The 21425-nt window shown below is 46.0% G+C and overlaps 1 long non-coding RNA gene across 1 annotated transcript in view; it reads right to left on the reverse strand.

The window, feature by feature from the left end:
- Window positions 1-1208: 1208 nt before the first annotated feature.
- The window catches only part of LOC116282934 (uncharacterized), a 31251-nt gene continuing 11034 nt past the window's right edge, over window positions 1209-21425 (reverse strand). Inside the window, exons 3-4 of the long non-coding RNA XR_012079716.1 lie at window positions 4778-5294; window positions 1209-3122 (exon numbers count right to left, since the gene is read on the reverse strand). This is a non-coding gene — a long non-coding RNA (uncharacterized lncRNA). The remainder of the gene's footprint in view (window positions 3123-4777; window positions 5295-21425) is intronic.

Here is a 21425-nt window from a genome sequence, read left to right on the forward strand (position 1 = left end):
CAGACCTACTGAAAACCTCTAAGGGTGGAACCTGGTAAGCAAGGTTTTTAACAAGTCCTCCAGGTGATCCAATGCTTCTTAAATGTGGAAGGTCACTGAATTAGCGCTCAGGAAGAGAGCCGTGTGCCTGGAGTGTGGTGACCGGGACAGGCATGGCCCCGGATCCTTATCCTCACTCTAGCCCATCCATTCACCGCCTTGCCTCTTCTTGACCTCACAACCCTGGACCCCTCAAGGCAAAGCTGAAAGCTCTTCCAAGCCTCCTCATTGCCCTCTAGGTGAAATTAAAACCTCTCAGCTGGGCTTATAAGGCCCCTTAAGATCTGTTCCCAACCACTTCTCCAGCCTCATCCCTCAGCTTTCTCCCTTTCAAATCTTATACTCCTAAATACAGATGTTCCTCCACTCCTTCAAACATACTGTTGCCCTTCTCTAGAATACTACTTCTTCACCGGGCTAATTTTCAGCCATTCTTCAAAACACAACTCAGAATTCACCTCCTTCAGGAAGCCCTCCCTGATTGCCTTGTCAAAGTGAGGAGCCGCATCTCTCTATTTCCACACCAACCAGTCCCCATGCTTCCCCATCACTGTGTTCATCACACAGGTTTGACATTATCTGGGGGAAAAAGAGTTGTTTGCATTTTCATTTCCAGTTTTATTGAGATGTAACTGACATATAACGTTTGTATTAGTTTAAGGTATACCACATAATGATTTGATGTATGTATATATTGTAAAATGATTACCACAATAAGTTTGGTTAATATCCAGCACCTCACATAGTCACAAATTTATTTTTTCTTGTGTGGAGAAATTTAAAGAGCTACTTCCTCTCTTAGCAGCTTTCAAATAAACAACACATTACTGTTAACTTTAGTCACCATGCTATAGATGACATCCCCAAAACTTACTTCCCTTATAACTGGAAGTTTGTACCTTTTGATCACTTTCACCCAATTTCCCCCAACCCTGGGTTGTTTTTTAAATGAATTATTTTCTATCTAATTACACAGGAAATACATGAACATGTACTTCTTATAAAATTTTCAAACATACAGATATAGTAAAAGACTTCCTTCTCAGGAACACTAGTTTGCTGTCCATACATACATTTTTTGGCACATTGCACACATACATATAGATGTACAGAAGTTTAAGATTTATTTTGATTTTTTTTCACTTATAAATGGAATCATATGAGTAAGAATTTTTCCACGAATTGTCTTCTTAACAATGTCTTCCAGGTCATTTATGTCAGAACATGGAGAGCTACCTTACTATTTTTAACTACCATATAAAATTCTAAAATATAAATGTACTGTCATTTTTCAAGTCATTCCCTAAATGTGTTTATCATATTTTAAATTTTCTGTATTTGATGATGCTTTCACATCCTAGGGCCTTGCAACCCTGGAAGGACTTCTCCTCCCAGGGCTAGCCAATTCTTAGAGATAGTCAACAACTTGCCTGAGAACACACCTTTCATATACAGACCAACCAATTCAAAACTCATATCCCCAACCACCTCCTCAGTCTAACTGTCACACACCAAGTCAGTATTTCCCCTGCCCTAAATCCCCCCAGGGCCAGGTACTGGACACCCAGGAGCCACCCCTATAGCCCAGAGCCTGCCGACATTATTCAAACTAGTAATTGTAAGCTTGTTCAAACTTGACAACCCTACCTCGCCCATTCTTTCCCAAGGAAACCATGATAAAGGCTCTGGGACACATTCTCCTCTCACTCCTTCGGCCTCCTGACCACGCCTGGTGTTTCCCCATGTGGCCTTGTGTAGTGTGGTGTGTCCCCTCTTCTTTGGAATTGTAAGTCACAGTATTTCTTTCAATGGCATTGGTCTCATGCTGTTGTCACTCAGTCACCTCTATAAATTAACCCCAGGTACAATCAAAACACAGAACGATGGACATTTAGAGGTTTTCATTTTGTCACTGTTACAGAAAAAGCCACCATGATCATCTTTGTATATGCCTCTTTGTACATACGTGTATTTCTCTAGGTGGAGGAATTGCCAGGTGCTAATTACCTTATTACTCATTGATTTCCAAGGGCCATGCCCCTCCCAAGCCCAGCCCCTTCTCCCCTCACCTTGTCAATTTCACAGCTATTGAATCACAGGATGAATGAGACTCCTCCTCAGGGATGGCCCCTGGAATGGTTTGGTAAGCTCCAAAGAAGCTCCGTGGTATAAAACATCTTCCCCCATCTACCTTGTCCTCTGAATTTCCTCCCATGTGAGTGGGAGCATTATTTGGTCAAGAGAGATTTTCCCCTGGAAAGTAGAACACAGCCAGAAAGTCAGTGTGAGCTTGGTCAGAATCATGCCACACGGAAGGAACATGAGGAGTTTCCGGGTTAGTCAACACCTGGAGATTTGCAGGGAGTGGCACTCGGAGACGGCTTGGAAGCTCCGCACCCCTTCCCACATACTTTGCCCTACACTTGTCTTCTATCTGGCTGTTCCTGAATTATATCCTTTTATAATAAACTGATAATCTATTGATAATGTTGACCCTGCCCACTGGAAAGCAATGGGCTTCCCGGAGCTTCACTGCTGGGACTCCCACCTCCACAGCCTACTCAGGGCTGCCCTATTCGGACACACCTAGTTTCCCAGCTCTGGGGACATTGGTCCACACTGTGGCTGTGCTTTGTATCTCTTTGGCTTTCAAGATATTTAAATATATCCCTATCGCCCATCTAACTCTAAAGACTTCATTAAAATAGCTTTTTCTTTAAGAAAAAAAGGAAAGAAGGAAGGAAGGAAGGAAGGAAGGAAGGAAGGAAGGAAGGAAGGAAGGGAGGAAGAAAATGGTTTTGCGGTCAGAAGACCTGGACAAGTCATTTTATCTCTCTGAGTCGTGGTTTCCTCACCTCCCAGAGTGACTGTCAGAATATATGTAATATGTAACAATAGTATAATAATGTACGTAAAGCCACTCATGCATAGATGTGCTAAAAACCAAAGCAAAGCAGGCTGTGTATGCTTTTTGCCCCTCCAGATTGACTCACCTTTCTCTACCTGGGGAAGTACCTGGGCTTCTCTGCTCTCTGGCTTCCACTTGGAATTGATCAATGGCAGCACTGTAGAAAGACTGGTGTCTAAAGGAAGAGAGAGGAGTCAGGTATTTATCACCCTGGCTCCCTTTTCCCTGCTGGGCTGGGCTGACTGTGTTGATTTGTCTACCTGAGGCCACAGCTCCTTTCCTGCAGCTAGTTTCCCTACTCCCTCCCCTCCCCTCTTCTGGGCTGTTGCCAGTCCCTGGGTGCCCCTCCATCCTTTAACCCTCCAACCCCTGCAGAGATTAAGGCCCTTCATTAAACTCTCTCTCCAGCTGCCTCTTCCAGGGGGTGGCCTGTTTCCTGCTGGAAACTTGACTGATGCAAGGAGCCACTTTCCCCATTTTTACCCAAGTTCTCGCTCTGCCTGTCCCTCACTCCAGCTGCAGAAAGAAGGTCCTTGTATCCCAAAAGATAGACCAGTCTCAGGGAAGTCTTCAGACGTGTGGAGTGAGGCCCCAGTTGGGAGGAGTCCCTGCAGAGCTGCCTGCCCGGCTGAGCCCCACAGATAGCAGCCTTAGTTGAGGCCTTAATGCCAAAAACACTCATCTGCTAAGTGGCTGAGCCAGGACTTGAACCCAGGCTTCCCAGCAGGAACCATCCTCAGGAAACTACAGGAGGATCCGGGGCAGCTTGGGAAGAGCCAAACCCAACTCTTCAGAGAGAGAGGACCTGGGAGGAGGACGCCTCGAGCTTGGGAGAGGGGATGCGAGCCTCCCATCTGTATTCCAGATGCGTACTGTGACTAAAATACAGGATCAAGGGCCCAGGGTGACACAGCCCAGGAAGGACGCTCCGTGAAATGATGCTCCTAGTTATTACTTCTTTGTAATTTCCTTCTTGACGTAAAATTTGTGAGTCACAGTCTCAGAACTTGTCTAGGTTTCACAATCCACACAAAAGTTTGCAGACACTGCTGTGTCTCCTGCCAGCACATTTTAGACAGTCATTTTCCCCCCTCCTCCCCCTCTTCGGGACATCAGGATTTATTTTGGAAGGTTGGTGATGGGAGCAAGTCAGGAAAAGGTAAGCACAAGACATGGGCCTCTCAAAGGCATTCGTGCCAAGGGTCTGGTCAGAGTTCCTTCTTCTCGAAACACAAGCAGACATCCATTTTGTTGAGCGCCTACTGTGGGCAGACAGTGGATTAGGCAAAGTTGGACCAATGGTTAAAACCACAGACCCTAGATCAACCGGATTCAAGTTCCAGCTCTACCACTTTCTGGCTGTGTGACTTTAGACAAGTCAGTTTACCTCTCTGAGCCTCCGTTTCCTTATGGATACAAGGGTGGAAATAATAGTGCCTCCCTGACAGGGTTGCTACGAGGATTAAATGAAGCAACACATTTAGATGCTTAGAGGAGGACATAGCACATTGTGAGCATGCAAAAAATATTAACAGTCATTACCATCATCAAATGCAAGTCCGGAAATGCTTGTGACACATTCACGGCACATGAGCATATTTATAATAATAATGCAATTTTGATACTGATGGGTATTTGTAGCAATCAGTTTTATCCTTCACCTGTTGCTCTTCGGCCCAAGACCCTCTGACCCAGCCCCCTCGCTTAGCATGAATTCCTCACCCCTTTGAGGTCTCAGTATCACCTCTTTAGAGGGTCCTCTCCAACCGCCTAATCTATCAGAAATGCGCTCTGTCTCTACCTTGTTTTTATTTTCATCATAGAACTTACCATTCTCTGACACATTCCCACTGACTTGTTTGTTTACTTGCTCATGACTGGCCTCTCCCATGAAAATGCAGGTTTCCACGAGAACCAGAGCCTGACATCCTGGTCCCTCCTAGATTCCTAAAGCCAAGTACAATGCCTGGCACATAGTAGGTGCTTAAAAATTATTTGTTCAAAGAACAATGAAGACATTTGATCTTCGCTTTACCCGACTTGAGGCACCAATGTCTCCTTTTTACAGAGGAAGGTGATGGAGGCTCAGGGAGGCAGGCCGATTGGATCTCTTAGCCTCAAGCCTGCCTGTCTTAGTCACTGAGTTGGCTCCACTTTGCATCTGATCTGCATCCCAGAGAGTGACAGGATGAGGTGGTGATGGTCTGCCCTCCACCCAACTCCTGGTACCACGTGGTGTGGAAACAGCATCTGGCTCGTAGCAGGAGGCCCGGTTCCCAGTTCTATCGCTGATTCGTTGGGTGATCATGCGTGAGCTGCTTCTCCGCACTTGGCCTCAGCCTCTCACCTAGAAAATGAAAGCGGTAGAATAGATCAGAGGGTTTTTGTTTTTTAAACTGATATATAACTCGCATACCACAAAAGATCAAAACTTTTCAAACTTTCTTTTGTCTCAGCATCTTCTTTTCCGAACTTAAATTTTATATGAAGACCCAATATGTAAACAAGATAGCAGTGCGTCTGTTCTGAGGAGTGGAGGGGGTGGCCTGAGAGCTGGCCTGCTTAGTGTCCCCCTTGCTTGCACCACGCTCCCCCTTCCCCACCCTCACTGGTTGCTGGGGAACCCCTGCAGAATCCCAGGGCTTGGAGGAACCTAGTTTGAAAACCACTGGACAAGAATCATTCTTTAGGGTCCCTCCCAAGGTACAGGAGCCCTAGGGAGTGGGGAGGGGCCTGTGCTCTCCCAACTTGCTGATGAGAGTTGTTCCTTGAGCTGCAGTCCAGCTGCCTCCCGAGGGTCATGAGAAAGAAGGCGAGGGCAGGCCCGGGGCGGAGGAAGTGGAGCCGGCCAGCTGGGAGGTAGCAACAGGCGCTGGTACCATGGCCTCCTGGATGGGCCGGTGACATCACAACCCCAGGAAGCAGCTGCCTGAGAGGCCCTCGCTGTCCCTCAGTTCTCCTCTGGGAAAAGCAGCCACCAGCTGTTGGAGTCCTCTTCTCACTGGCTTGCTGTTCTGGACTGTCCCCTCCTGAACCATCATCTTCAGCACAGCAGCCACTTCCTTTCCTTAACCACCTACTCTGTGCCGCCAGCACGGCACTACCCTTCACAGAACAGCTCATAATTGTGTGCATTCCCTTCTTCTGTCGTTTAATTCAATCATCACATCCACATTATGAAGTAGGAACCGTACCACCCCCATTTTACAGACGATGAAACTGAGGCTCAGAGGGCAAAATAGACGGCACAAGATTACCTAGCTGGTAAACAGCGGAGCCAGGATCTGAACCTGTTTCTGTCTGACTCTGCCTGTGTTCTTGTTATGAATGATCACACTGTCGGATTCAAGGCCAAACAATCCCAGGTGGAGATTTCTTCATCCGTGGCAAGGTAAGGTTGTAAATTTCAAACCCAGTTTCTTTTATTAATGGTTATTCCTGGTCTACTATTCAGGCTGAGGCTTAGGATGCATGGAAAGGGCTTAGCACACTTCCTGGCACTCAGTAGATGTTAGCTATTACTATGTTCCCATTCTACAAAGCGGGAAACTGAGGCACAGAGGAGTAAAGTCCATTCATTGAGACAACAGAACAGGTAAGTACCAAAGCCGGGTCTAAGAGCCCCCAGAGTCGAAGCTGTTTCTCTCGAGTCCTGAATTTCTCAGCCAGGTTATCTTCTTGCTCAACCGCTGTTATTCTCCTAGGGCTGTTGTAACAAACTTGGTGGCTTAAAACAGCAGAAATATATTCTCTCCCAGTTCTGGAGACTAGTGGTCCAAAATCAAGGTGTTCCCTCTGGAGGCTGAGTGGGAGAATCTGTCCCGCGCCTGTCTTCTAGCTTGTGGTGCTGATGGCAGTCCTTGGTGCTCCTTGGTTTAGGGCTTCATGACTCCAGCCTCCGCCTCTGTCTTCACTTGGCCTTGTTCTCTCTGTGTCTCAAATCTTGCTTTCCTTCCTCTTAAGAGGACATCAGTCCTTGGATTTAAGGCCCACCCTGAATCAGGATGAGATCATTTTGACATCCTTACTTTAATTACATCTGTAAATACTCTATTTCCAAATAAGGTCATATTCACAGGTATGGGGGTTGGAAATTTAAGGACCATAAATCACCACCTACATACACACTTCAGCAAATCTTCATTGAGCATGAACAATGTGCCAGCCAGGACCACAGCAGGCGCATTGCATTAATGCTGCCACAGTCTAGGGGCAGAAGCAGACAGGCACAGGTAACTGCAGGATGTTTTTCTAACAAACAAAACATATGGACCCACAAAACAGAGCAAGTAGTAGTGTCCGGGATGGGGTAACGCAGGGAGTGTGGTGTGTGTTCTGTCAGTCAGTGGCTATTTATTAAGCACTTACTATGTATAAGACACCTTAGGGGAAAAAATATACTTGAAAAAAAAAACCCAAAAACACAGAGTAGGAGAGTAAGCCTGAACTTTAGCTTTGGAGGCAGAAAGACCTTAAAGGCGGGCTTTAACCCGTCTGTGCCTCAATTTCCTCATTTCTAAAATGGGAATACTAATAACACTTGCCTCAAAGAGTTATTATTAGGTTTAAGTGAAACCACCCAAGCATTCAGTCAGCAAATATTTATTGAACATTTTCTATGTGCCAGGCACATAATGCACAGGAAGGGGCCAGCCTAGCACCAAGAAAGCATTTAGTCAATATCAGTTCTTGTCCTCTTTCCCCTAATTCACAAGTGAGGTGAAAGTTCAGGACAGAAATACAAAAGAAGTGACAAGGCAGGACAGGCTAAAAGCCCAGTAAAGAGCATAGATCTGCGTGTTTAGGAATAGTGAAGACATGGCCAGATAGGTCTGCAAGTGCTTCCCGGGGGAAGTGGCCTTTTGAATCAGACCCTGGACAGAGAAGAAAGAGAGAAAGGAAGACTCCATGTAGCAACGGTGGTGTGGACGTATGGCTGGGGTGAGGAAATTTGTTGGGAAGAAAAGTAGGTTGGGGCCAGACAGTGACCTTTTCTGCAGGATTCTAGGGAGCAACTGACGCATCATAAAAGGTAGAAGTTTTCTAAATTTAAAACCAAAAATTAAAGGTAAGCACAGATGAGAATGTACTTAACTGTATCACAAGCATTCGTATTTCTTTAAATTTTGCTCCAACGTTGGTATCACTGTTTATGCAGGCCATTTCCTATAGGGAATAGTTCCATATATTTCCACTCTATTCAGCTTGTCGAATTTTCCTGTTCATCAAGCTCCATGAAGGCAGGGGCTGTATCTCAGCACCAGTACATCCCTGATGCCTAGCTGGGTGCTTTGTATATAGTAAGCACTCAATAAGCATTTCATTGAACGAATAAATTACTTTTGTATTTCTGTTTTACATAGGAGCATGACATGTTGAATGGTATGCTATAATTCATGCTTCCTGGCCTAGAGCAAGTATGATATTGACAGCACAATACATAAGCCAGGTGGGACTATTTAGCTGGAGACAGCTACTGGAATGATCGGCCCCGAATATAGTCGGACAGAGCTGTACAGAGACCTTGCTGAACTAAACTTATGAACTCCCAGGCTGTGCTGTAAACCCATTAGGCTGTGTTGCTCTAAACTCGGGGTCAGCCAACCAAAGGTGGATGCAAAAGACTTTAAACAAGCCTGCAGCTTGAGACTTGAAATAGAACAGAAAGGGAATTCACAGGACTGAAATTTGTCTTCTTACTGGAGCTCTTGAGATCTGAGGATGCTGGCTGGGCTAACTCTACGTTGAGATAAGAAATGGCAGCTTCTTTAAGGTTTATTTTGTTTTTGGAGCCACCAGATCCAGGGGGTGGATCATGCCCTGAAATAGAAGCATCTCGAAAGGCCTGTGAATCATTTCTTAGCGCCAGCCTGTGAGGTTTCATATCCTGTTCTCAGAGTTACCTTGGGTGCTCTGTGTGTGTGTGTGCGTGCATGTGCGTGCGTGTGTGTGTGTATTGTTTTCAGGGGTGTTTGCCTAGGATTTGGTTTTGAAACTTTTACTTTCTTTTAATAGCTTTTTTTTTTTTCAAGCTGGAAGAATTTTTCAAATGGCTTTTGCGAGAAAGTTCAAACCCTGGAATGACTAAGTCTCTGAAAGAATTTGGACTTTGTGAGGGGAATTTGTATTCGGTATGAATCATCCAGTCAGATTTCTGCAGCTAAAAGATCTTTTAGAAAGCTTTTAGGTCAACCCCCTCGTCGTACATGTGGGTAAACTGAGGCTTATGGAGGGAAGGGGTTCAACCAAGGCCACACACAGTGTCAGTGGAAGTGATGGACCCATAATGCAGGTTTGACTCCTGGAGCCAGCTTTGGGTTTGCAAGAGGTTCTCCAGGACCCAATCTACATTTAGGTGAGCACATCTTCAAGATCTGTAAAGGAATAGAAAGATAAAAGGTTCTGAGGAGGCAGAATTCACCCAGCACATGTGTAGAAGGACAGGGAAAGGAATGTATGGAGGTGTCTTACATGTACTCCCTTATTTAATCCTCCCCAGATCCTATTAGAGCAATAGTTCTCAACCAGGGTTGACTGTGCCCCCAGGGGACATTTGGCAAGGCCTGGAAACATTTTTGTCAAGAGGGGAGGTTGCTACTGGCATTTCCTGGGTAAAGTCCAGGGATACAGCTTGACATCCTACGATGTGAAAGACAGCTCCCACAACAAAGAATTATCTGGCCCCAAATGTCAATAGTTCCAGAGATGAGAAACTCTGCTATTTGGAGGGCACTCTTCTGTAGTACCTCCCAATTTAATAGCCAAGAAAGCCGAGGCTCAGAGATACAGCCACTTACAAGTTGCGTGGTCCTGGGCAAATTACCTAACCTCTCTGTGTCTCAGTTTTCCTCATCTATAAAATAGAGATAATATCACTTCTGTCAATTGTTGTTATGATGACTAAATAAATCAATATTTATAAAGCACTCAGAACAGCACCTGGAACATATTAATCATTATATGAGTATTTGCTAAAATAAAATTTTTAAAAGTAAACAAACAAACCTGCCCAGAATACACAGAAAATAAGTGGAAGAATTTTGTAATGAAAGCCTAACGACATTTAAGGGTGTGAGGACTAGAAGATGAGACCTTCTGGGGGTGTAGGGCCCTGAGAGCAGGTAAGGCACGTGGCCATCCACATGCAAACTACATCTCCCTGGCCATGAAGTTTTCCTTTCTAGACACTGCTATCTTAAATGCAACTTCATCTTTTTATATTGACATGATAGGCACTGTTAAACATGAATATCTTTGGCAAGTCTGACACAGTAAGCCACTATCAGTCATCAGTAATTGCTCAGGATAATTTAGCTCCCCATCTACAAGTCAGCCTACTACCCATTCCCCAGGACTCCTAACCATCAGTCATGCCCACACCAGCCAGCACCACCTTAAGCAGGCCTCTAGCCTGGACCATCTCTGTGCCCTGCCCCGCTTTGCACCCGACTTCAGGACCTGCTTCTGCTCCTCCCACCTGCAGCCTTGATGGCCCCTCTACCCAGCTGAGGGCCTGCTCCTTCCCTTTCCATGTTGACCCTCTAATCCTGTCCTCCATCAGGGATCAGATTCCTCCACCGGCTGCCGACACCCGCCAACTCTCTGAGGGGTTACTTGTATATCCTCCAAGGCCTAGCTGCTCAGCCCTGCCCTCTCAGCGAGCTCTGGGCTCTGGGGAGGAAACCAGGCAGAGGAGTGTTATGAGAGCAGATGGAGGAAAAGCCAAATCAAGAATCACCCATGTTTCCCCTCTGCCTGGTCCCACTTACAAACCTATTCCTTATGACAGTAGGTGCTGTTCCTTGAGCATCTTAAGCTAAGTGTCTTACTCACGATACCTCTCACCAGCTGTGCCCCACTACCCCATGTCCAGAGGCCGGAGAGACCCCCATATAAACTGTATCAGTTTTCTGTTACTGCTATAACAAATTACTGCAAACTTAGTGGCTTAAAACAACACAAGTTTATTATCTTACAGTTTTGTACATTAGAAGTCTGACAAGGATCTCAATGGAATAAAATCAAGGTGTCTGCAGGGCTGTGTTTTTTTTCTGGAGGCTCTGGAGGAGAATCTTTTTTTTTTTTTTTGGCTTTTACTGGCTTCAAGAGGCTGCCAACATCCTTGGTTCGTGGTTCCTTCCTCCATTTTCAAAGTAAGCACCATGGCACGTCTCTGACCCTGTTTCCATTGTCACGTCTCTGACTCTCTTCTTCTGCCTCCCTCTTCCCTTTTAAGGACCCTTGTGATTACACTGGACCCAACAAAAAATTCCAGGACTATCTCCCTATTTTAAGATCAGCTGATTAGCAAACTTAACTCCATCTGCAACCTTGATTCCCACTTGCCAAGTAATGTAACATATTCATATAGCATATTCATGTTCCAGGGACTAGGATGTGGGTACCTTAGAAGGGGCCATTAATCTGCCCATCACATTAACCAACAGAGAGTGGTGGGGACCATGACAATCCAGAGAGTACGTATTCCTTATAAAGGGGGCATCTGCTAATCAGCCCTGGCTGATTTCATCAACATGAAGTGAGGTTCCATGGCTGGGTCTGCCAATATTTCAAAAAGAAGCTGGAGAAAATCAGATTTACAAGCGAAGTTTTCTAATTACAAAATCACTAGGCAGGCCAAAAAAAAAAAAATCTCATGGGCTAGATTTGGCCTGGGGCTACCCAGGTGTGACCCGTGGATTCACCTCCGCCCCAACAGCCGTGGTGAGATGACGAGATATTCTCTGGCATTTGCAGGCTCTGCGGGCTCTGAGGGATGAGGAAGCAGCTGGGCCTGGAGGTGGGAGGGAACGTGGTCAGGAACATGGCAAGTACTGGAGGGAGTGCCTCGGGGGAAAGTTCAGAGGGAGAAGGGACCAACCATTTCCCTAAGGGACCAACCATCACCTGCAGGAAGCAGTGGTGCATCAAAGGGTACAGGAAATCAGGCAGAGGCCGACCTGAAGAAATCAACCAGACTGAGGTAGGCTTTTTGCCTTGCGGCTTCAGAGCAAATCAAGCACACCCTTTCTAATTTCAAAAGGTATCGGTTCTTCCCTCCCCCCTGAAAACACTAGCAATATTGGCTGGCTGTGAGGAGACTGGCGGGCTAGAGGATGGCAGGGGTAGGGGTGAGAGGGAGGGTCTGAACCCTATGCCTTCTCATGCTTTTTGAATTTTGAACCAGGTGAAAAGTGTTACCTATTTGAAACATGAGATTGGAATCCTTTTATCCATTTAAAAATATTTTTAAAATACGATAGTTTAAAAAAAATACAATAGTTTACATTAAAGGTAAAAACATGAATGCAGTTGTCATGGGGACTCTTCTGTACTTCAGGAGGATGGTATGTGTGACCTTGTAGCTGGAAGGTTTAGAAATGGTGAAACGTTAATAAATTTGGCCAATTACTTTGGACCTATCATCTTAACTGCTGCTTTTCCTTACCTTCATGCACCAAGAATTCAATAAATCAGACTGGTGTCTCCTTAAAGTCTATTCTATTCCATTCTGAATGGCAAAAAAGCTAAGGCTCTAGAGTCAGTCAGCTTGGCCCTTCCACACCGGTGACCTTGAGCCAACGTAATTAACCTCTCTGAGCCTCAGCTTCCACATCTGTAAAATGGGGGTAATAATGATGCCAACTTCATGAGTTGCTATGAAGATTAATGAGTTAATGCACACAAAGCACTTGAAATAGCACAAAATCAGTGTCCATAAATGCTGGCTTTTATTATTATTTTTACTATTCTCTTTTACCCTTGTTTCTTTTGAGTAGGGGAATTATTAAAACCATAACAACTTAAGGCATGTAATGTAGGTGGTCTAAAATGAAGTGAATTTAACCTCTGGTCCCCCAAATCCTTACAACTACCCTCTGAAGGAAGTATCATCATCTCCATTTCATAGATAAGGAAACTGAGGCCTGGAGAATGTAAATGAGTTACTCAAGGACACTGAGTTTGGAGATTGAGAAGACAGAAGTTTGAACCAGGATTTCAAGATTCCAGATCCAATGACTTTCAATACAAGTCTCTCCTATGGTGTTAGATTATACGGTGTGATCATAAAATAACAGGGCTGGGAGCGAGGCAGTTGGACTTTGGTTTGTTAGTTTGGTTTGGGGACAGTCCCACCCCTGTCATGGCCCCAGATCCAGTAGATTCCAAAATGGGGGTCAGGTCAGGTCTCTGGTTCACATTCTGTCCTCAGCTTTGAAGCCAAGTTCCTCTCTCCTCTGGGAAGGAGACAGAGTTGGGGAGGGGGTGTCAGAGCATAGGGGTTGCTGTGGATGACCCTGGCCCAGCTGCTGCCTGAGCTTTCTCACGAAGGAGGCTCTCCCAGTGTCCCAAATCTACCCCAGGCCTTCTGCCACCTCCCCATGACCCTCGTCATCTAAAGAGTAACTGCTGCATCTTGAAAACGTGACTGGCATTAAACTTAGAAGTTAAACACCCCAGCAAGATGGAGGGCACTGCCCAAGCAAACTTCAGGAAGAGGGAAAGCCAAGCAGTCAAGGGCACAGCTTTGTAGGTTTCAAACCTGACTCTTCCCCTTCCTGGCTGAGTGGGCTTCACCTTTCTGAGGTTTCCACATCTGTAAAATGGGGTAGTCAGAGTATCTATCTCAAATATTATTGGGATGCTTTTTCTTTTTTAAAAGAGTTTTATTGAGTTGTAATTTGCATACCATAAAAGTCACCTGCTTTAAGTGTATAATTACATGATTTTTAGCATATTTAAAGAATTGTACAATCACTACCACATCAATTTTAGAATATTTGCATCACCCTCCCCCCAAAAAAGCCCTCTACCCATTAGCAATCTCTCTCCTTCTTCCTCTCAGCTTTAGGCAACCACTTTCTATCTCTATAAATGTACCTTTTCTGGAAATTTCACACAGATGGAATTATACAATATTTGGTCCTTTGTGTCTTGCTTCTTTCACTTAATCTGATATTTCTGAGGTCCACCCATGGGCTGCATATATCAGTAGTTCATTCCTTTTTTATTGCTGAATAATATTCCATCATATGACTATACCATATCAGTTGATGGACATCTGGGTTGTTTTCAGTTTTTGGCTATAGTGAACAATACTGCTATGAATATCCCCAGTACAAGTTTTTGGGTAGACATATGTTTGTGTTTCTCTTGGGTAAATACCTAGAATTGCTGAGTCATATGGTCAACTTACGTTTAACTTGTTAAGAAACTGCCAAACTGTTTTTCAAAGTTTTACATTCCCATCAGCAATATGTGAGGATTTGTTGAGAGAATTAAATGAGATAAGTAACGTGAAGTGCTTAGCATTGTGCGTGGACATAATGAATCTTCAATAAATGGTAGCTAGTATTAATAGAGATCTTAATAGACTCAGCTGCAGTTACAGAACCCACAGTACTGCTGCTTCCTTCCCTGAAAAGAAAGTGGATCTCCAGGAGACAGTCACTCTGAAGAATTAAAGCCCACAGTCTACGCCCTTAGCCTGGCATTCAAGGCTCTCCACACACCCCACCTCCATCAAACTATCCAGTCTTGGCCAGCATTCACCCAACCCTCAAGCTTCTGTCCAACCAAGCTGATCAGCACCTTTGCTCATACCATTCTCTGCCACCTCCCTCCTGCCTTCTCTGTTAAAATTCCACTTGGCCTTCAAAGCTCAGCTCAGGAGAACTTCCCTCTTCGAGATCTATCTTGACTTTCTAACCAACTAGACCAGCACTATTTGATGGGTAACCACCAGCCATACGTGGCTGTTCAGCACCTGAAATATGGCTCTTCTGAACTGAGGTATGCCGAATTATAAAATATACACCAGATTTTGATGACTTAGTATGAAAAATAATATAAAATTAATAGTTTCTGGGGCATTAATTATATGGTCAAATAACATTCTGGGTACATCGGGTTAGGTAAAATACATTATTGAAATTGATTTCACCTGTTTTTACTTTTTTACAATGTGGCTGCTGAAGAATTTTACATTATCTATGTGGCTCACATTTGGGGCTGAATTCTGGTCCTCCTGGGCAGCATTGGTAAAAAGCATCAGTATCCCCACAGTTGCTATTTATTGAGCACCTAATTTCTTACCTTTTTATATCTGTTATCTGACATTATGCTCAGCACCATCCTTTGGGGTTTATATTATGAATCTCTCTTTTTTACAGATAAGGAAACAGAGGGAGGGTGTGACCTCCCCAAGGTCACACAGCTGGGCACTCGCAGATTGAGGATTCAAACCCAAGCTGTCTGCCTCCAAAGCCTGTAGTCTTCCACAGGATTTTGCTGCACAGACTACTAACGCACCAAGGGCTTTGGGGGTCTCCCTGGGGTGCCTTGGCTGGAATTAGAACAGCTCTGCATAGTAATGAACCATGCTAATCAGAAACTCTGAATGCTTGCCTTTCATAAATATAAAATGAGAAAGCAGATTAATTAATATAAGCAATGCATTTGGAATAAATAGGATCTTGGGGTCGTGGGTGTAATAAAAGATAGAGGACAGCTGATCTAAACAAATATTTCATTTCACAGGTGGGGAAATTGATGTCCCAAAAGGAGAGAGGATTTGTCAGGGTTGTTAGAGAGTGGCAGAGCAAAGGGCAAAACCTGGGTTTCTAGGATCCCAAGCTGAGTTCTCTCCCATGCACCTCCAGCCACCTGGAAGCCTTTTGTCTTGAACCAGCCCCCTTCCACTCCCAAGCCTGTCCCAAGAACAAGAGAGGAGGGGGCCAGGAGACCCAACCCATTTCCATCAAGGTCCCAAGGCCACCACCCGGTCCTGGGCCAGGAATTCCTTTCATAGACTGAATTAAACTAAGCTGAAAATAATTCTGAACCCCTGGAAGTCTCTAAGAGCTTCTATTCCTACTCCGCCCTGGTCCAGCAGGCCAGTCTCTCTCTGCCATCTTTTGGGCTCCCTCAGACTTCCCCTGCCAGCTCCCATCTCCACTTATACGAGTGTAGGGAGAGGGATGTTTAAACGAACCGCCCACCTACCCTGGTCCCTCTTCCCAACCCTCTCCAAAAAGGAAGGAGAAAGGGCGGCAGAGGCTGTGCTAAACCCAGCACCATCCCTATGAGCCAACCCAGGAGAGCCCTAGCCAGAGGCACAGAGGAGCCACCAAGAAATAAGAGACACGGACACAAAGAGGCAAAGAAAGAAGGAAAAGGATGGCTGTTTGGATCAAGAGAAAGGCATGGAGCCAGAAACGAAGAGAAGAGAAATTAAGAAAAAGAGAAAGACAAGGAGGTGGAGATGAAAAGGGGATTCATGAAAAGGAAAATTAGAGGAAGGGAAAGTAGGAAGAAGATAGGGAAATTAGAATTTGAGAAAACGGACTGAGGGAGAGACAGAAAGAGCAGGGACGCGATGGGATGGGGGGGCACCGAGAGCGCGAGGGGAGACGCTGGGCGATCAGGGGCGCAGAGGGCGCCGGGGCCGCGGGGGTCCGGCGGGCGGGCCCTCCTCCCGGCGCCTCGCCCCGCCGTGGCGGCCGGAGCAGCCACATTCCTCCGGGTTTCCCACACACTCGCCATCAAAGAGTCCCCCAAGCCCCAGCTTTTCCCGCGCCCCTCCCCCGGCAGGGCCGGAGAAGCTATTTTTCACCCCCTCCCGGTCTTTAATCTGTTGTGGGGAAAGAAAGCGGCTTTTGTTGGGCGAGGGGCTGCGCAGGGAGCGGGGCGGGGGCGCCTCGATTGTGTGTCCCGCAGCTGCGCGCCTGGGGCCGCCGGGGTGGGGCTGCCCGGGCGCGGGGCGCGGGGCGCAGGCGGGGCGCGGGCGGGGAGGGCCCGGAGGTCGAGCCCGGCCGGGGTGGGGCGCCGGGGTGCGGGCGCGGAGGGCCGGGGCAGGTCGAAAGGGCCGGAGTGGGGGCAGCGAGGGCAGCGAGGGCGTGGGGTGCAGGCGGGAGGGTCGCAGAGGGTGAGGGAGTGGAGAGAAAGGCCACCCGGGCGCGCAAGCCCATTGTCCTCTTGGCCCTGTTCTGCACCTGGCCCGGAGATTGGGGGAAGATGGACACACGCTGCACACCCACAGAAGGTCATATACTCAGGCAGGGGGCCACAAGAACTACACACATTTAAGCAACACTCAGGGAGAGACATACACACTCTTTACCAGGAACACAGACACACAACTTTCAAGAGGGGTCCCAGAGCCAGAGAAGGGCCAACAACAGACACTCAGGGAGGAACACACACATTCACAGAAGAACCCACTTAGACACACACACACAGACACACACACAGTCTGACAATATAAAGGTCTGTTGAACAAAATGTATTACAAATATGAATTTCCTTCTCCTTCCATCCCGTTTCTCCTTAAGACAGGCCTTCATTCTCCAGCATTTGCTTCCTTTCTCCCTCCAGTTGGTAGTCTGACTCATGCTTCAGAGCACAAGATCTGGGCTCTGGCAGCCCTCCTCTGCCTCCCAACAGCTGCGTGACCTTGGGCAAGTCACCTCACCTCTCTGAGCTTCAATCGACAGGAGGGCTGAGAGAGATAATATATGTAAGATGCCTGGCTTGTTGTTGGCACTTGGGAAAAGTTATCCGTTATGAGCCTGCTGATGCGTGGGCTGCTATAAAGACAGTTTTAACCAGCAGGAGGCTCTCTCTGAGCTGGAGCCTGTTGCCTCTGTTTTCTGGAACGCCTGAATTTCTGCCTCACTGCCCAATTGGGCTTGGGGGAGACTTTTCCTCTCCAGCAGGGTCAGCTCTGTCTCCAGGCCGGATCCCTCCCCTCCTAACCTCAATACCTACCATCTCAGCCTTTGAACTGCTGCTGGGATCTAGGCCAACACAAGACAATATCCTGGCAGGGTGAACATTGCTATTCAAGGCCTTTTTTTTGCCTTCATCTTTTCTTACCTTGGACTCCATCGTTTTTCTAAAGCCTTTCTTGAACCCAGTTAGCGGGAGCCCAGATCCAACTTTCAGCATCTGTCTGTGGCAAAGAACATCATTCCTGGGAGTCACAGAATCAGAGAGTCAACCAGCACAACTTGCATTTGAGTTTGAAATCCCCTAAGAGATCTCCCAAAGCGATTATTGGGATGGAACTTAATTCAGTACATCTTTACTAACTGCCCACTCTTATGCCAGGCACTGTGACCAAGGAGACAAGTATGACGTGACTACAAAGCAGGTGAGATATACGCCCCATATGGTGGTTGGAAGTGTTCAATGAAACCATAAATGAAAATGCTTTGGAAATAGCAAAACCTCTGCAATATATTCTTTTCCTTTTGCTATGTGTTAAGTCATAGTTAAACTCCCACATAACCTACTGATGCTCTCCAAAGTTTAGATGTTCCAAACTTTTCCCTTAAAAACAGAAATGAAGTTGTCCTTGTCTGTCCTCATTAGCTTAGAAATGCTAGGGTGAGGGAACTAGTCCTTATGTGTCTGGCCACTGTCTGCAGTTTGAATAGCTGTCTCCAACCTTGTGTGTTTCAGGCCTGGGTATCTTGTGTTAGAGTATTTTTCCTGCTATCTCTGTAGACAAATCTCTTTGACCTTCAGTATCTTTGTCATAATACCTACCTCCAAAAGGCTCTAGAGAAGATTATACAAGACAGAATTTATAAAGCACCAGCATAGGATAGGTTCTCAGAAAATAAACTTCCTTCCTATTTCCCTGTGATTGTCCGCACACACACATGCATGCCCAGATGCCAAGCCAGCTCCTGGACATCCCATGGTCACTGCCTACCTGCTACTGAAGTAAGGGCTTAGTTAACTTGAGGGTGGTATGGCTGGACCAACCTAGGCTGGCTTTGGGTTGAAAGAAGGAAAGAGGGAGGAAACTCTACTCCAAAGCTGACTCCTAAAAACAGGAGTAGTTATCCTGTATTTTGTTTAAGAATAAGCATCCTTTAAAGCATAGACAAGAAGGGATTTTTTTTGGAGGGGAAAGAAGCTTCAAATTTCCAAGAAATTTTTAATGCTGAGTCTCTCTGCTTAGAAAATAGTGTTTCTTCCTGTCCCCAATACTTTAGTGTCTGTCTTCCAGCCTAACGCATGCCCTCTTTGCTTTTCTCTGTCTGGTAGATAAAATCCTTTCAGGTCCAAGCGACCTTCCTAGGAGGTCCCTTGAAGGAACAGAAGGAAAAGCACAAGCACAGAGGATAAAAAGCTTTGAGACAGGCGTACCTGGGTGCAGATCTTGGATCTGTAACTCACCAGCCATGTGACTGTGGGCAAGCACATTATTTGAGCCTTGATCTCCTTGTCTATAAAATGAGTCAATGAGGTAAAGGATGAGAAGGCAAACAGGACTTGGCAAATAGTTAAGATTCAATAAAGAATGCTGCTGCTGCTGCTGCTACCACCAAGCACTTCTGAACTGTAGAGCAGCCCATCTTGGAGGCCCCTGAAGTCCTCACCCCTATAAGGACTCATTCAGATGCTCCCCACATTCCTGAGAACAGTCTCAGCAGGAACCATTAAACTCACTTGGCACCACCTATCTCACTCACCAGGGGCTATATCATATCATACCACATGAAAACAACTGATTGATTCCTACAGCACTTTCCATCCCTTGTCCCCTTGATCCTCCTAGCCTAAAGGTAGGTGGATATTATTTTTCTCCCTGTTTTACAGAGGAGACAAACTGAGGCAAAGTGAGGGTAAGTAGTCCTTGCAAGGATTTGAGCCAGGTTTGCCTCAATGCCGTGTGCTCTCCTTGTAACATACGAATCTCAAGCAGTAGTTCGAGGTCTAGTCTTGCTAAGGGGAGAAGAAGGGATATTTTCTAACTGTATGGCTGGGAAGTCCTCAGCACACACTTGCAGGAACTTTGTGAGCAAACAGATACATTAAGAAGAGCAGCTTCTGAAGATATTCTGACAGTACAGCAGACCACGCTAATTAATGCTAATGAGAGTTATGGGGGCAGACTAGACAGGGAGCCAAATGAGGGGGAGGTCTGCGTCCTGGCCACAGCTGACATCCTTAGTGACCATGGGCAAGATTCGGAGGTTCCTTGATCCCCACTTTCAACATAAATGGCAAAAAAATAGAAAGGTAGATAGATAGAAGCTCAGTTTAAGCAAAAAGACATCTGCAATTCTCATCATCATTACTTGGGCTTTGAAATCGACAGCTCAGAGACCCCCCACCACTTTTTAAAAATTTAAAGGCAAAACAGTATAACTTAATAGTTCTGCCAACTCTTTAAAAAAAAAAATCAGAGAACACAACACTGACTTTTTTTTCTTCTTTTTCTTTTTACTTTTTTTTAAATTTTGGCAAAGGAAGATTCAGTTCCTGGAAATGCTTACAAAATGATTCCTGACACTGGGAGGAGATAGTTAAAAAAGGAAGAAAAAAAAGACGACGAAAAATTACAAACATACATCGATAAAGGACGAAGGTGGAAAGAAAGAGAACAGACAAAAGAAAGAAAAGAAAGAACTAAAAGAGAGCGTGGGGGAAAGACTTTAATGGGCCCCAATTCAAGGAACGTTATCAAGTTCTCAGCATCTGCAATTCACAAGCCGCTCGCGGGTCGGGGCGGCGCAGACCCCGCCCCTTTCTCGGGTGTCGGACGCTCATTGGTGCGGGCGGCAGTCGCCGACCGGTGACTGCCCGAGGAAAGGTTGCCTGGGACACGCATCCCTGTGTGAACGCATGACGTCCCACCCTGGCGCCAGGCTGTCTGGGGCTGAGTCTTAGATCAACACAGCTGTGGGACCGGGACCCACAGCTGGGCAAAGGAGCGGATTCCTCAACAAAAAATAGGATTGTGAGAAAAGTTCTGAAACAAAAACAGCGCAGACAAAAGCCTTAATGACATCCTTTCATAAAAATAAAAAATGCAAGAGGGGGGAAAAAGCTGGTAAAAGGAGCAGAACTGGGAACAGAAAGTTCAGAGGCATTTGGAATAAGAGACTCAGGCCCCGCCACCGCTAAACAAGTTGCAGAAGGCCTGAACTAGCCTTCCAGTCCGCTGTTGGAAAAAGAAGTCTTTTGGGTTCAAACTTTATTCAGTGTTCTCAACCGTAACCTGTTTCTTTCAGAATTAGAATCTTACATTGAAGAGGAGAGGTCATTTGCTTAGAGGTCATTTGCTCCCCCCTCCCTCAATTTTACAGAAAATGAAGCCCAGGAAGGAAGGAAATTCCTCCAAGGCCACAATGCAAGTTATTCGCATGACCAGGACAGAATTCTGCTTCCTGATCCCACTGCATCCCTCTCCTGCCTGTGTCGTGGGCATTTCAGCCTGAAAGCATCTTGAGAAATAATGTGAAGGGGTTTTGCAAACGGCTGTACAAGCATGAGGCATTAGTGGTAGAAATGGAGGAGTGAAAAGGGGAGAGGGGAATCTGTGTGGACCTGTGGGCTGAGCATGCACCACTCAACCGGCCCCATGCTGGGTCCTCAGGCACCAAAAGACTAATAGATCTGATGGAGAAAGCATGCCAAGCACCTTGAAGAGAAGAGGCAGTCAATAATTACTTGTTAA

The sequence above is a fragment of the Vicugna pacos genome, chromosome 13 (assembly GCF_048564905.1).
Source record: "Vicugna pacos chromosome 13, VicPac4, whole genome shotgun sequence".
Taxonomy (NCBI): Eukaryota; Metazoa; Chordata; class Mammalia; order Artiodactyla; family Camelidae; genus Vicugna; species Vicugna pacos.